The following is a 14,546-nucleotide window of genomic DNA, read 5'->3' as shown; positions in this document are numbered from 1 at the left end:
TATTGCATTCAAATCCATATCAAAACAAATCCAAAAAATCTCAAATAAATTACACCTAAACAGGGTCTATTCAAGGTATGGCACACCAAATTTCAGCTTAATTGGGCAAAGGAAACCATGTCAATGAAAATCAACAAAAACAGACACAATTACATGCTCCAAATCACAACATCAACACATGCTTCCACTTCAAAAACCCACAAGTCAATGAAAACAATAAAGAAATGACTGGGACCAAAACAGGGATGTCATACAATGTGTCTATAACATTCCTACCAAATTTCATGATCATTCAATACCATATGAGCATTTCACATTAAATCTACCAACATGTATCACATGAGCTTGCACAATTGACCAATCAGAGATGAAAAATAGCAATCAAATTGAAAATGCCACATAAAATTCCACAAAAATTCACATAGCATCTTAACATGTTAATGAACCTCCATGCAAAATTTCACATCATTCTAACAAGCCTAAGTCATTCAAAAAAATCCAGCAAATTGACATAATGAGGTGTGACACAAATTGTCACACCTAAGTTCCAAAATTCATAACTCAATGATCAGGTATCAAAAATTCATGAAATTTACATATAAATCAACATTAGCCAGTCCACAATCATCACAAAAAATTTCAAGAATTTATTTGCAACTATGAGAATTTCATGAACAAAATGGCAAAGTGTATCAAATTTACATACATGTGAAAGAACCCTAAGTCAAACACAATTTCCACCATGCACAACTTTAACCAATAGGTCAAAAAACATCTACAGTCAACAAGGAAGTCAAAGAAACAATTCTCATATTTTACTGAATTTTCTATGATTTTTGGTGAATTTTCTAAGGTGTTATGAATTTTTTAACAATTAAATTAATTAAAATGAATTAGTAATGGCATTCTGGTAATTAATTGGCGCGGGGGAGGGAAACGCCAAATTTGAATTTTCAAATGAAACTAAAGATCTAACACTCAAATTTCCCAGAATTTCGTCTTCTCCAACCCAGGCACACGAAGAACACATGATCCATCAATCTTAACAAAAATGAACAAATGGATAATCGTTGAACTCGTCTAAGAACACACAATCCGAATATCAACCTATTTTAACCTAAATGTTCCTCTATTTTCCAAATCGATGAGGTTAGGGTTTTGGTTCATAATTTCAAATCCAGATTTCGCACGCTACAGTTCATCATTTCACAAACCAATCATATCACTAAACTCTACGTAGCATGAACTTTCAAACGCATATAAACATTAAGCATATCTAGAGATTCGAAAAATGCAAAACCTGGCAATGGCAGTGTTGGATTGATGAGCTCTGCGTGTGTTAGCTTCAAACAGTTGTAACACGAGCTTGTGGAAGTGAGATGCAAAGCTTAGATCCAACTGGTTTCACTTCTAGTGCATGAAAAATCGATTTGCCATTGATGATGCACTTTTGGACAGCTGCGAATTATGAGGATTTTGATGCTCTTTCTCCAAAACAGTTGAGGTAGAAGATGAATAAAGATCAGCACAAAAAGAAATTCGAGGATTGATCCAAAATTGATGAAGTTCTTTGGATTTGAAGGTTTTGTGTTCTTGAGGGAATTGAGAGAATTGGAGAGTTTTCAGATCTGGTTTTGGAATGTGTGTAATTCTGTTATGATTAGATGATGATTAGGAATATATACCCTTGCTTAATCCCAGCTTAATTACACCAATTAACCAAATGGAAATGATTAGTGAAATGGTTAATTTCAAGCAAAGGGCAAAAGTGTAACTTCATATGCCAGCTCATTGCCACCTCATGGACAGCTCACACACTCTCAAAGTGACATGTGTGAGCTGTTGCAACTTGTTTCACCTTCATTGGATGAGTATTTTGGAAATTCACTATGTGATGGCACTTTGTCCATTTTTCCAATTTCATTTCAAAAGCTATTTTCCAAACCATGAAGCTTTGACATGTTATGATGATTCCAACAAGTTTCAAATACCATTTATGAGGTGTTGCAAAAATCCCCACTCAAAAATTCCAATTATTTCACAAGTTGGACAATTTTGCCCCTGGTTCATTTAACTGTCCAGTTGAAATTTGACTTTTTGCATTGACCACTTTTGGAGAAATCCAATTATGCACCATGAAAGTACATGTCAAATGGAGTTTGTGCATATAAAGAGCTTCCAATTTGGATGCTCCATGTGGAAGTTATGGCCTCCTGATTATGGGTCATTTCTGAAATTCACTGAGCCATAATTTCCCAACCATACATGGGATTGTCAAGTTCTTGGACTTTTTGGAAATGTGAGAACAAGATCTACAACTTTCATGTTGAACAATTTTTCATTTGAAGCTTCCTTGGACACGTGGCTTTGAGGTCCAAAACTTTCCATTTTTGGAAACTTCAATTACAAGTCACTTTCTATTTTTGGCAGTTCTTGTCCTGACTTGATTTTCTTCATTTTTAAGCTTTGAGATGTCATATAACACTTGTTCCAACATGAATGAAGCGTATTCAATTCATTTCCACCTCCAAATCCATCAGATCATGTACAGTTGACCACAGTTGACTTTTCAACTGACAAATGAATCAGGCAATGCATAGATCAATCTGAGCCCCAATCTCCAACTGAAATGGCCCAAGGGTGAAACCCTAGCCTCAATTATCTCAATACAATCAAAGAATGATCCCCATAGCCATCATAGACCACATCTCCTGATTATGCCCTGATTGGCCCAATGCAACTGATTAGGGTTGACCAGTGGTCAAAACCCTAATCTCAAGGAATCAGCTTCAACACTTGATGATATCAAACCATGATGATGATGATGTATCACTTCAATCAAGATGAAGACCAATATCCTTTGAGAATCACAAAACCCTAATTCACAGCCCAATCCTCAGATGGCCCATGATCAGTCAATAAACCCTAGGCTTGCACTCTGACTTCCTCATCTTCTGATCAAGACTTGGGAGAATGATTTGCACAATGTATCCACATGATATGCAATATGAAATGCCTAATGACCTAAAATGATATGCAATATGTTAAGCTAGTCCCAAGAGAGGAGGGCAAATTTTGAGGTGTTACAGTTGTGTGACACCCTTGGTGCATGATTACTCTGATATATATATATTTGTTGTTGTTATTAAATATTTGGGGTATTTTAGAAGGGTGTTACATTAGTGGTATCAGAGCAGGTCGGTCTGTCCGGCCAGTTGTCGTGTCGTTACTGTCTAACAATTGTGTAATTGTTACTAGTCTAACTTTAAGTTGTGTTGTAGTGATAAGTTGAAATGGCTGGAAGGAATGACGCTGCAATGGCTGCCGCAATGCAAGCGATGGCACAAGCTGTGCAGAATTTGCCAAATGCTGGTGGTGATGCTGGATCACGTAGCTTGGCGACTTTTCAAAGAGAGAATCCGCCGGTGTTTAAAGGGAAGCATGATCCAGATGCAGCCTTGGGATGGTTGAAAGAGATTGAGAGAATCTTCCGTGTTATGGATTGCACTCCAGCTCAGAAGGTTCGGTATGGTACTCACATGCTAGCAGTCGAAGCTGATGACTGGTGGCTAGAGACTCACGAGAGGTTGACCGTGGCAGGTGAAGCCATTACTTGGGATGTATTCCGTAGGGAATTTATGAGAAAGTATTATCCGGAAGATGTCCGTGGTAAGAAGGAAATTGAGTTCCTTGAGCTGAAGCAAGGAAGCATGTCTGTCACTGATTATGCTGCGAAATTTGTGGAGCTGTCCAAATTTTATCCTCATTACACTGGTGCTGGTGCTGAATTTTCAAAGTGCATCAAGTTTGAAAACGGACTGCGCTCTGAAATTAAGAAGGCTGTTGGGTATCAGAAGATACGCATTTTTACTGAATTGGTTGATAGCTGCAGGATATTTGAAGAAGACAATAATGCTCATTACAAGATTGTCAGTGACCGCAGAGGCAAGCAACATCAAAATCGTGGTAAGCCGTATGATGCTCCAGCTGGAAAAGGGAAGCAAAGAGCTGCTCCGGCTCAGAGAGCTAGTGGGGGAGGTGCTCCTGCTGGTATAGTTTGCTTCAAATGTGGTCAGGCTGGTCATAAGAGTAATGTATGCACTGCTGAAGTAAAGAGGTGTTTTCGTTGTGGTAAGACTGGTCATGCAATAGCTGATTGCAAGCACAAGGAAGTGATTTGTTTTAATTGTGGCGAAGAAGGGCATATTGGAAGTCAGTGTCAGAAGCCAAAGAAATCTCAGACGGGGAGGGTGTTCGCATTGACCGGAACTCAAACCTCCAGTGAGGACAGACTTATCCGAGGTACGTGTTATATTAATGGCTTTCCTCTTGTAGCTATTATTGACACAGGTGCGACTCATTCCTTTATATCTTTGGATTGTGCTGTGAAACTTAAGTTAGAGATATCTGAGATGTTTGGTAGTATGGTGATTGATACTCCTGCGAAGGGTTCAGTGACTACTACTTCAGTTTGTTTAAATTGTCCTTTGAGTATTTTTGGTAGAGAATTTGGGATGGACCTAGTGTGTCTTCCACTAGTGCAGATTGATGTTATTCTGGGTATGAACTGGTTGGTGTTTAACCGAGTTTCTATCAACTGTTTTGATAAGACGGTGGTCTTTCCTGAGATTGAGGAGGGAAAGAGTTTGTTTCTATCAGCAAGGCAAGTGAATGAAGAAGTAGCTGATGGGGCAGAGTTGTTTATGCTGTTAGCGACTTTGGAGGCTAAAGATAAACTGGTGATTGGCGATCTAGCCGTGGTGTGTGATTTTCCTGATGTGTTTCCGGAAGAGGTGAATGAATTACCACCAGAACGCGAAGTGGAGTTCTCGATTGATTTGGTACCTGGTACTAGGCCGATATCGATGGCTCCGTACCGTATGTCTGCTGTTGAGTTAACTGAATTGAAGAGTCAGTTGGAAGACCTGTTGGATAAGAAATTTATTCGTCCGAGTGTGTCACCGTGGGGTGCACCAGTGCTATTGGTTAAGAAGAAAGAAGGTACTATGAGGTTGTGTGTGGACTACAGGCAACTGAATAAAGTGACGATCAAGAATCGGTATCCTTTGCCGAGGATTGATGATTTGATGGATCAGTTGGTTGGTGCAAGTGTGTTCAGCAAAATAGATTTGAGATCTGGGTATCATCAGATCCGTGTGAAAACCGAGGATATTCAGAAGACTGCTTTCAGAACAAGGTATGGACATTATGAGTATTCTGTGATGCCTTTTGGTGTGACTAATGCGCCTGGAGTATTTATGGAGTATATGAATAGGATTTTCCATCCGTACCTAGACAAGTTTGTTGTGGTGTTTATTGATGATATTTTGGTGTATTCGAAATCTGAAGAAGAGCATGCTGAGCATTTGAGAGTGGTTTTAGAAATTCTCCGAGAAAAGAAGTTATTTGCTAAATTGTCCAAGTGTGAATTTTGGTTAGGAGAGGTGAGTTTTCTTGGTCATGTGATTTCAAGAGGTGGCGTTGCTGTTGATCCTTCTAAGATAGAAGCGGTATCTAAGTGGGAAGCTCCGAAGTCTGTTGCTGAGATTCGAAGTTTCCTTAGTTTGGCTGGTTATTATAGGAAGTTCATTGAAGGATTTTCTAAGTTGGCGTTACCATTGACGATGTTGACTAGGAAGGGGCAAGCGTTTGTTTGGGACTCAAAATGTGAAGAAGGTTTCCAAGAGTTAAAGAGAAGGTTAACTACTGCTCCTATTCTGATATTACCGAGTTCGTCGGAATCATTTGAAGTTTACTGTGATGCTTCATTGTTGGGTTTGGGTGGTGTGTTGATGCAGAATAAGCAGGTTATAGCTTATGCTTCAAGACAGCTGAGGGTTCATGAGAGGAACTATCCGACGCACGATTTAGAGTTGGCAGCTGTGGTATTTGTTCTGAAGTTATGGAGGCATTACTTGTATGGGTCAAGATTTGAGGTTTTCAGTGACCATAAAAGTTTAAAGTATTTGTTTGATCAGAAAGAGCTGAATATGAGACAGAGAAGATGGTTAGAGTTTCTGAAGGATTATGACTTTGGTTTGAATTACCATCCGGGTAAAGCAAACGTAGTGGCTGATGCATTGAGTCGGAAATCATTACATATGTCTATGCTAATGGTTAAGGAATTGGATTTAATTGAGCAGTTTAGAGACTTGAGTTTGGTGTGTGAGAGTACTCACAATAGTGTTAGATTGGGAATGTTGAAGTTAACAAGTGGTGTTCTGGATGAGATCAGAGAGGGTCAGAAATCCGATGTGCTTTTGGTTGATAAGTTGACTCTGGTGAATCAGGGTCAAGGTGGTGAATTCAGAGTGGATGAAAATGGTATTCTGAAATTTGGTAAGCGGGTGTGTATTCCGGATGTTGCCGAACTTAAGAAGAGTATTCTTGAAGAAGGACATCGTAGTGGGTTGAGTATTCATCCTGGAGCTACGAAGATGTATCATGATTTGAAAAAGTTATTTTGGTGGCCGGGAATGAAAAGAGAAATTGCGAGTTTTGTTTATTCTTGTTTGACTTGTCAGAAGTCAAAGATTGAGCATCAGAAGCCGTCTGGGCTAATGCAACCGTTGGCTATTCCAGAGTGGAAGTGGGATAGTATCAGTATGGATTTTGTTTCTGGGTTACCGAGAACAATTAAGAATTTTGAAGCTATTTGGGTGATTGTTGACAGATTGACAAAGTCGGCTCATTTCATTCCGATCAGAATGGATTATCCGTTAGAGAAATTAGCTGAGTTGTATATTGAGAAAATTGTAAGTTTGCATGGTATTCCGTCGAGTATTGTTTCGGACAGAGATCCTAGATTTACCTCGAAGTTCTGGGAAGGTTTGCAGAAGGCTTTGGGAACTAAGCTGAGATTGAGTTCTGCATATCATCCGCAGACTGATGGTCAGACTGAGAGGACAATTCAGTCACTAGAGGATCTTTTGAGAGCTTGTGTTTTGGAGAAGGGAGGTGCTTGGGATTGTTATTTACCTTTGATTGAGTTTACCTACAACAATAGTTTTCATTCGAGCATTGGTATGGCACCGTTTGAAGCTTTGTATGGTAGGAGATGTCGGACACCTTTATGTTGGTATGAGTCCGGTGAGAGTGTTGTGGTTGGACCGGAGATTGTTCAACAAACTACGGAAAAGATTAAGATGATTCAGGAGAAGATGAGAATTGCTCAGAGTCGTCAGAAGAGTTATCATGACAAGAGGAGGAAATCACTTGAGTTTCAAGAGGGAGATCATGTGTTTCTTCGTGTTACTCCGATAACTGGGGTTGGTCGAGCTTTGAAGTCAAAGAAGTTGACACCTCGATTTATTGGTCCTTATCAGATTTTGGAGAGGATAGGAGAAGTAGCCTATCGTATCGCTTTACCGCCGTCACTTGCGAATTTGCATGAGATTTTTCATGTATCTCAGTTGAGGAGGTACATTCATGATCCGTCGCATGTAATTCAAGTAGATGATGTACAGGTGAGAGATAACCTGACTGTTGAAACATCACCTATGAGGATCGAGGATCGAGAGTTGAAGCAGTTGCGGGGTAAAGAGATTGCCTTGGTAAAGGTAGCTTGGGGAGGACCAGCAGGTGGCAATGTGACTTGGGAACTGGAGAGTCAGATGAAAGAGTCTTATCCAGAGTTATTTGCTTGAGGTATGTTTTCGAGGACGAAAACTCTTTTAGTAGGGGAGAGTTGTAACACCCCGAATTAAATAAGAGGATTATTCAAATTAAGTTAATAATATATTTAATAATTTAATTAAATAAATTGAATTATTGGATTATTATTATTATTATTATTTTGGAATAATAATTATTGGAAAATATATAAGTTGGAATAAGGAAAAAGAGTTTTCATTTTTAAAAAGGGTTTTACGTGAAAACGGAGAAGCTGCAGAGAAGAGGAGAAAAGGGCAAAGAGGAAGAGCTAGAGAGCAAAGGTTGAAGAACGGAAAAGCTTGAAGCTTAGAGATTGCCGGATTATATCAGGTAAGGGGGGTTTATCGTCGTTTGATGGGTATTATAGATTAACATGTCATGGGTAGTGATAGCCGTTGAATTGACCCTAATTGGGATTATGAATGCTGGAAAATTACGTTGGATGAAACTGTGTTTAGACTGTAATTGAATATGTGTTTGGGTTAGTTGTGAATATCCGAACGTATAGCTTTTTACGGAAGTTGAATCGGAGGTCCGGAAGTCCTCCAACGGCGGAAAATGCGGAGAACTCTGCATTCTGCCTTGTGTTAGCGCAGGGACTGCTGTTTTGCCTGCGTTAACCGGTTAACCCAGGGTGTTAACCGATTAACACTGTTATATTTTGTGAAAATGTGCTGTTTTGCCTGCGTTAACCGGTTAACCCAGGGCGTTAACCGGTTAACACTGTTGCGTTTTGCCAGAAAATGTATTTTGTCCTGCGTTAACCGGTTAACCCAGGGCGTTAACCGGTTAACACTGTTGGAAATTGGAAAATTGGATATTTTAATGTTGTGAACATAATTGGTGATTGGCATATTCTCGTTGATTTCGATGAGTAATTTTGTTGAGTTTATGTTATGAAGTGTTGATATAAATATGTTGATAAGTTGTGTTAAGTTGTTGAAAATACTGAGTTGTAGGCTTGATGAGCCAACGTTGATTATAAGTTGATTATGTTGAAAACATTGTTGTGTTGCTGTTATTATTATGTTGTCGGAATTTAAAGTCGTGTATGCCATGTACATTCATATGCATTAAGTCGGAGCTTTGCTCACACCACGTTGGCCTGGATTGGCAAAATTTTAAGTTGAAAGTTGAAGGCTTATGCCTTGATGCCCACTAAACTGGCAATGATTTTAAGTTGGGAGTTTTACTCCGAATGGTACCACATGCATGACGAGTCGAGTCTCATTTGAGTTGCATTTTATGTTGTTATTGAGTTGCATTTTACGTTGTTATTGAGTATGATATTTGAGTTGATGTGACGTTACTGAATGCATGATACGATTAGGGTGATTAACGTGTAAATTTACTTAGCATTACATGATGATTTATAATGCTTATTATATCGATTGAGGAACTCACCCTTACAACTATTTTTCAGGTAACGAGCAGTGAGTGAGTAGAAGCTAGTGCCTGGAGTCTAGTGTAGTCTACGTAGTGGGTCGTGCTCTGATAGATGTAACATCGGGACGGGATGTTTTAATTGTTTATTGTTGATTGTTGAACCTTTTTACCTGTAAAACGTTATATGTTTTGAATGGTTGGTTGATTCTATCCGCTGCGAATTTTGCAAAAATGTTGTTTTGATTAAATAAAGAGCATGACAGTTATTATGGTGTGAATTGTTGTGTGACACCCTTGGTGCATGATTACTCTGATATATATATATTTGTTGTTGTTATTAAATATTTGGGGTATTTTAGAAGGGTGTTACAACACTCACTGAATACTTGCCCGGATATTAACACTGCACTCCATCTTTCACCTCTAGTTGCGAACGTAGAAGCCAACCTATAATGGGTTGATCTTACCAAGGCGGTTATCGGTAAATTTCGAATTCCTTTGAATACCCCGTTCATGCATTCCACAAGGTTTGTTGTCATGTGGCCTCATCGACAACCTCTGTCAAATGCCCTTGTCCACTGCTCTACTGGTATGTTATTTAGCCATCTCCCTACGTCTTCATTAGACAGTCTAATTTCATCACGATAATATTGAAATGACGGCTGAGTTAGAGCATACCCAACATTCACCACCTTCTTGCGAAGAGTCTTATCTTTTATAGCACGCATGAAGTTTTGTGCAATGTGTCTGATGCAATAGACATGGGTAGAAGGAGGATCATGCCATCCGTTGTCATGGTTGTTGTAGGCACTCTCAATGGCAGCATGTCTATCAGAAATCAAACAGAGATTGGCTTGTGGAGCCACATGCGTTCTGAGATGTCGAAGAAAGAAACCCCATCCACCAGCCATTTCACCTTCAACAAGAGCAAAGGCAATGGGAAAGACATTGTTGTTGCCGTCTTGTGCAACCACCATGAGCAAAGTACCCTTGTATTTTCCGTATAACCAAGTGCCATCAATTTGAATAATAGATTTGCAGAATGGGGAACCTTTGATGCACGGGTCAAATGCCCAAAAGAGACGGTGAAAGATTCTATTACCTGTAGCACAGGTTCCGTCTGGCATCATCGCTGGCAATGTCTCCATAATTGCCACAGTTCTTGGGACATATGATTTTAGTGCCCATAAAAATCGTGGCAATTCCTTGTATGAATCCTCCCAGTTGCCGAAAACATGTTCAACAACCTTTATCCTCGCAATCCAGGCTTTCTTGTAAGATGGAGTATAAATATATGTTGATCTGATATGGGATATAATTATACTCACCTTCACTGATGGGTCTTTATTAACCAACGACAGAATGTCTTGACATATCAACGTTGCACTTAGTTTACGGTGATCTTGTTCAATGTTAGTTGCAATGCAACTGTGAGGTGGGTCTATTGAAGCGATCTCCCAAGAGTCGTTTTTCTTCTTGTAAGACGCAATCAAACGAAACTTACAAAGCATGTTACAACATTCAATAACATACCTTCTAGAATCAGTGCGTTTTATTGTAAAATCAGCAGAGTTGTTCATGTGGAATTTTTTGATAGCCAGAACACATTCTTCTTTGGTACGAAACATGTCTCCCACCTTTAATTCGCCTTCTGATCTCGGATACGGATTATAGAAAACACTGTTGGATGTTTCATCATCGTGAAGATCCATATTTGTCATATGTTGAGGCGGATTGTAGACATGACTAAGAGGAATTGGTGGTGGTTGATCATCATCTTCATCGTCGTTGTTCAGCATGTGATCAACCTGTATCTCGGTCTCCTCTTCTTTTTCATCAACGACATCCACTTCTGCTTCTACTTCTGGGTTGACGTCATCTGACCATTGTGGATCATCTTCACCAGATTCATCCTGACTGGTTAGTTGAGACTGTTGAGATGGTATACATGGTTGAAGAGTAATGTACAACTCAATACAGTTGCAGCCTGAATGTTCATGACTAACAAACATGTATTCAACATCTTCATCGTCTCGTGCCTTAAGGGGGAAATACTTGCATTGACTATTCTAAAAAAATATTGGATTTTGATATGTGATCTTTGACACAATAACCGATCCTATACATGATTGTATTCTTTTTTTCAAATGCAAGAAGGTTGCATTTCTCTTGATCGTGAGTCTAATGGCATCGGTGTTTCAAAAACAAAAACCATATAGCTCAGACTCGTATGTTTCACCGTTGCAGTGAACGTTGACACTGTATAATGATGAAGATGACATTGTGCAGATGAAAACTATTTTCTTACTGCAGATGAATGTGAGTGAAGTGTCTTGGATGTTGATAGTAGGACACTTAAATAGAGGAGTGAAGTGTCTCACATGCTATCTAGTTCGAAGTGACATGTCGCACATGCAAGCTACTCCGAAATGACATGTCGCACATGCAAGCTACTCCGAAATGATGTCTCAATCATGCAAGCTACTAAGAAGTGACATGTTCAGCATGCAAGAGAGAGGACATCCACATGCCAGACATGCAGACACACACTCCAAATGAATTGGCGCCCCCACTCATTCCTTGCACATGGGCGCCAATTCAAGTGGAGACACCTTGTCAAAGCATGCATTCATACCTCGAAACCAAGCAATCAGACCTAGGTCTTACATGCATGTCCCTATGGAGTCGCCAATTTGAATGGCGACCCCTCTTAAAGGTTGTACATGGTCACCAATTCAAGTGGAGACACCATGCAAGCACAACTTTTCATGCTCCCATCCATTTGCCTATAAATACATCCACTTCATCAACACTTCTTCCACACCATCACTCTCACTACTTCTTCTACAATACTTCTTCTATAATTTCATCTGCAACAACTTCTTGTAGTTTCATCTACACCAACCCCCCGACAAAATGTCTACCCTCACAATGGGCGAATCACATAGAGGAACAGTTGCAAACATCGCAACATATGTAAGTTTTTTCTTTTGTTAACTTTTTATCTTTCATCTTCACCAACCCCCTTTTATTTTAACATACCAACTTATTCAAGTTTTTTGTTCTTTCTTTTATAGGATATATCAAGGTTCCGAACTCGGGTCCACGAATATGTCCATATGGACCCGATGATTCAACCTTATGTTGAACTCGCCGATTTTGGTCATATAAGCAAGATTTTGTCTTGGTCCATAGATAACAAATTCATTCTAGATTTATGCGAAAGATGGAGACCAGAGACACACACATTTTGGTTCCCAACCGGTGAATGTACCATGACGTTAGAAGATGTCTACATGCTTTTGGAACTACCCATTGAAGGTAAGGCTGTTAATGGTAAAACCAACTATGCAAATTCAATTTGCATGGATCTCTTGGAGACTGATTTGTTAGATGATAACGCAAGAGGTCAAGGTATAATACTCTCACGCCTTAAGTCGTAATATAATAGTTTATACTTAGATGAGCATTCTATCGAAGATGCTCGAATAATAAAAACTAGGTGTTACATTATGCTGTTAATTGGCTCGTTTTTATTTCTCGAAGGTAGTGGTTCTAGAATGCATATTATGTATTTACCTCTACTTAGACATGTAGATAGAATAGGAAGTTACAGTTGGGGATCTGCTTGTCTAGCCTATCTCTATAGCTCCTTGTGCAAAAACTCACAAAAATACACATCTACATTTTCTGGATGTGCTGTTTTGCTACAAGCATGGGGTTGGTCAAGACTACCGTCTCTAGCACCCGTCAATAACAACCCTTTCACATTTCCGTATGCACAAAAGTAAGTTGTTTAAATTGCTATATCTTTACTTACTTCTTTAAAGATTATTACCTCTAACTAATATTTTTTGACTTTTTGGTGTAGATGGTCTGCACGTGGTATGAGTTACAACAGATGTCCAAGACACTGTATTACTCAGTATCGCAAGTTGTTGGATCACCTTCGACCGACAGGCGTAAGGAAAATAACTTAATTATTTCGTTATATTTTGTTAACTTCTTCTACCTTGACTATAATCCAATCTTCTTTTACATTTCAGTTTATTTGGCGTCCATGCCTTAATTTGGATCATGACCATCAAGTCAACGCTGAAGACGCGGCCGTATGGACTGCATGCACACCGATAATACCGTTCACAACTGTGGAGATGCACAACAGTGATCGTGTGAAGCTGTAGTTTGGTATGCCCCAAAATATCCCAGATCCCCCAGCTAGCCTAGGAGAATGGCATCTGCGCAAAGTTAATGACCAATGGAACTTCAATCCATGGCAAAGCTTCGCAAGATCAGAGTGTCGCAAATGGAAGCACCGTCATGACCATATGTTAACTGACGCAGTCATGCCAACTGAAGAAAGACCAAGTCGTACTTATATGGCTTGGTACAGAGCGGTTGGTTTTTAGTTCATCGCCGAGGATATGTACTTGTACGACCCACACCAGATGACTTACACACCTGACACCTCAACATCAAACCCCTAACAACAGTGTCAGACCAGATACACACAACCCCCTGTATGTCAAACGTTCCGTTCAACCAACACACAAACATACAACCAAAACATTCCATACACCCAACCCCAATACCAAGAGCATACCCCATACCACCACCAACAAATTGATCATCAACCTGAGACTCAACATCGCTTCACACCCACCCCATCACCCTACCAAAGTCGCCTAAGCCAGAACACCCAACGATCATTCAACACCAACCGCCCCTCCTCCTACCGTAGCCAAGAAGCCCAAACCTCACAAAACCAAAACATCCAACAACCCTATCTCTACCAAACACCCCAACAACCTTTCCAACCTTTCCTCGATGCATCGTTCACACCCATGTCTCCCTTCAACCGCCCCGGTCACCCATCAATGAGTCAACCACATCCCAACTTCTCTGGCATGGGTCATGAGCCCAGCTACGATGGTACACCATTGATGCATACTGAAGACTATGCCGACTTGTTTGACTACCTCAACAGACCTTCTCCTGTAGTTGGTAGTGACACTCTTTGCCCCTCAGATGCTCAAACACCGGTACCGAATCGTCAACGTGGGTTAGGGTAGCTAGAGGATATGGGACCGGAGGTCGGTTAGGTGATCCCGGTCATCACCATTAGGTTTCTTTGTGTAAACGGAAAATTTTATTAATATCAAGTGATCCTATATCAAATTTATCTATCACGTATACCATTTACCAAAAAAAATTGCATTTTAGAAGGAGTCTCCAATTGAATTGGCGCCTCCATTCAATTTTTAAGAGGAGTCTCCAATTCAATTGGCGACTCTTCCTAAAAGTGGGGTAGTTTGGGATTTTTTTTGAAACCTGGGGTATTTTGGGAATTTCCTTGAAAAAGTGGGTTATTTTTGTAAAATTTTCATCTCTTGGAATCAACTGCGTGGTCTCCTCTTCTCGCTTTCAACATCATTTAATATTTATATGAGACTACTAGAGTTACTTATTTTATTCAAATGTCAAAATCGCCCTTCCTTAGATATTTT

The sequence above is a fragment of the Lathyrus oleraceus genome, chromosome 7, assembly GCF_024323335.1.
Source record: "Lathyrus oleraceus cultivar Zhongwan6 chromosome 7, CAAS_Psat_ZW6_1.0, whole genome shotgun sequence".
NCBI classification, from domain to species: domain Eukaryota; kingdom Viridiplantae; phylum Streptophyta; class Magnoliopsida; order Fabales; family Fabaceae; genus Lathyrus; species Lathyrus oleraceus.
This window is presented reverse-complemented; position numbering follows the sequence as displayed.